Source organism: Perca flavescens, unplaced genomic scaffold (assembly GCF_004354835.1).
Source record: "Perca flavescens isolate YP-PL-M2 unplaced genomic scaffold, PFLA_1.0 EPR50_1.1_unplaced_scaf_2, whole genome shotgun sequence".
Classification (NCBI taxonomy): domain Eukaryota; kingdom Metazoa; phylum Chordata; class Actinopteri; order Perciformes; family Percidae; genus Perca; species Perca flavescens.
Genome location: NW_021166625.1, coordinates 379112 through 382141, shown reverse-complemented (window position 1 = coordinate 382141; position 3030 = coordinate 379112). Strand labels below are relative to the sequence as shown.

The 3030-nt window shown below is 40.6% G+C and overlaps 1 long non-coding RNA gene across 1 annotated transcript; it reads left to right on the top strand.

The window, feature by feature from the left end:
• The first annotated feature begins 1167 nt into the window (after positions 1-1167).
• LOC114551597 (uncharacterized) lies at positions 1168-2821 on the top strand. The gene is made up of 3 exons (XR_003691945.1): positions 1168-1200; positions 1305-1472; positions 2804-2821. It is a non-coding gene; the product is annotated as an uncharacterized LOC114551597 (long non-coding RNA).
• The last annotated feature ends 209 nt before the right edge of the window (positions 2822-3030 follow it).

The following is a 3030-nucleotide window of genomic DNA, read 5'->3' as shown; positions in this document are numbered from 1 at the left end:
GCGCACCAGAGTCCCGGGTCACACACACTCCTCGAAGAGAGCTGGAGCAGCGTTAAGGTAAGACCAATTTTTGCTAATTCTGTGACATTAAAATTTCTGCTCACAAGCCTTCAGAAACGTAGGTTTAGTTTACCGACCTTCGTCATAGCTAGGCAAGAACAAACTGTTAACTATAGTTCATTTTCCCCATGGTGAGGATTAGCTTAATGACGACGTTCGGTAGCCTAAAGCTAACACAACTTGTTTTACACGCGTTGTTCGGGACATCTTTTTCACTTGTCAGACCACCATTATCTTTGTCGGAATTAAAATGTTACCCATATTCTAGAAGTTTAACGTCAGTAACTGCTAGCTTTTTAGCTTGCTGTTGCCGCATTTTGGCTAACATTACCTACGCTTATGTTGAGTCTGTGGGTTGGTTTGTCAGTGTTTTAGCATGATTAAGCAAAATGTACCGCATTATTAACCTAACATTAGTGGAGGTAAAGTTAACATTAAATCGTTACCTCTATAGTTGCCCATCTAGTTTAATAGCACCTAATGTTAACATTACATCTTTTTAAAAAACACCCACTCTAAAAGTTATGTCGGGTGACAGGGAAGACGTCTTTAAGTAATGTTAATGTGGAGCATTTGTAGATAGCATTTTCTTCCCCTTGGCTTCAGAGTTTGGCCACTTAAAACCATCAAGATGTCCAGCAAAAAAGTGCCCAACGTTACAGTAGTATTGTTGCATTCTGTAATGTGATATCATTGAATTCATCCTTTTTAGTTTATGAGACCTAAGCCAAATATTGTTTAACTCAAAGAATATGGTGTTAGGAGTTGAGCGTATTAGCTACCATGGTTTATGCTTTAAGTTTTTCTTCACAAAATAGTGTTGTTGTTAGCTATCTAGCTATCTATTACGTGATTAATCTTTTAATGCATCACATAACATTCTGTGTTACCTAAATTATACTGGTTCCTTGCATACTAATGCATGGCATGCATTTTTTTTTTATCTTGTTGTAATTGTGTTTTATAACACCATGCATGCACTTAAAAATATTAATTTTCATCATTTCATATGTAGAACAACAACCAATTATTTCCAATATGTGAGATGCTTTTCTTTTTTTAGTTTGCAGCCAACCTCGACCAAGATTTCAGTTGAGCAGGAGGTGACATTGCCCACCACACCAAGGCGGATCATGCTAGGTACGAGAAATGGTTTAAAGAAGAGGAGGATGTTTTATTAGCCATGTATGTTTGGTATTCTGTGACACACTGTAAATGAGATAAGATGTTTGTTTGTTTTTTAGGAAGAAGTTTGACGTCTTCCACCCATTGGATGGTCAGCATTGAGGGGAAGGTCCTCTTTGAAGCTAACCAACTTAACGCCAGTGCTTTTGTCGTCTTCTTTGGCTCCTTTTATGCGTTCAATCTTGAATATCAAGAGTCAGCATCTACTACACTGGAGTTGGTACAAGGTAAGTAATTATCTGCATAAAGCATTTAAAAGGTAATGGTACATGTTTGGACTATATGAGCACTCTATACACTTACTGACAAAGAGAAAACAACTGAGAAAAAGACTTGGGTATATAGAGCCTTATTACTGTGGTAACTTACAGTGAAAACACACCGGGCACGTGAGCGGTGCGCATACCTGCGTAGCGCAGCTATTTTTATTTCAGCGCCTATGTCATCCAATCGATCCGTTCATACTAGTCACGGAGCGGCCACTTCGGCCCGCGAGCTGCAGCAATAATTTCGTGTCATTCGGAGAATGTGTCAAGCAAGGCAGTTACTCACATAGACAGTATATAAGAATGGACCACCAGATCCCGTGTCTCTGGACGGAGACCAGTGAAGGATATTAGAAGCTCTTTTCCGGTGATCTCTTGCTTTACTGAGCAGCCTCCAACTGACAGAGACAACGTAGATGTGACGTGAGCAACGTGTCTGAAAGTGTGAAGTCTTCTGGTAGCTGTGAGAGAGAAATCTCAATCATTCCCAATCTTACAGAGACGGAGAGTGTAGGTATATGTAAGGAGATAACATAGACACAGGCTAATTACTGATCACTAACATGCTAGTTAACATTAGTAATTAAACTTAAACAGCTAATGTAAGTTGAAACTGCCTGAGAGCTTCTCCTGTACTATACGGTAATTCCTCTACTATGTGACAGTAAGTCACTTGGTTATGACACAATCGTTAGCCTATTTTTACAAACGTTACAAGCCGTAACGTGAGATACAAGGTAATGGAGCCTTTTATACATTGTCGTGTTTCTTTAGAAATAAACAATGTCAAACAATGACAAATCAGTGGAATGCTAACGGGAGGTGATCGCTTTGTAGCATCAAAATGGCGCCATAGGAGGTTTGAGTTCTGAAGCGAAGCTTACCCCCTTGATTAATCACATACAGGAAGACCACAGTAGGTTCATGGGGATTTGGGCTGTCTTGACTTCTCACAGCGAGACACATGATCAGGCCCAAGGAGGGAGAGACCAATGGACGGACAGAGAGAGTGACACGGACACATATACTGTATATAGCCTACAATTACCACACTTTTCCCCACAAATCCTGTCTCTTTCTATCGGAGAGAGAGAGGGCCGAGAGAAGAAGGATGGCTTACGCGTACGTGCCCGGTGTGTTTTCGCTGTGACTTTCTGAACCGAATGTGCTCGCTGGCAGGTTTACTTCCATATATACTGTATATTTAAAGGGGGATACCATTTATCCCCCTTTAAATCTCTATTTAAATATGACTGCTGTTGATTATTATGATATATCTTATATATCTTAAGGATCAACCCAGATGAGGGAACCAAGTGCATGGCCGAAGTGGGTACAAGCCGCAATACGGGAGTTGTCGAAAGAAAGGTGACGAGCATCAGCTCCCAAGTCACCACCTTCCTCCAACGGCTCACCGAGTTTGAGTGGAAGACATCAAACTAAGTAAGCATTTTATTGTGTGATGTAATATAGTTAACATCAGAAAAATGATTACACAGTGCGGCTACGTACCCTGCCT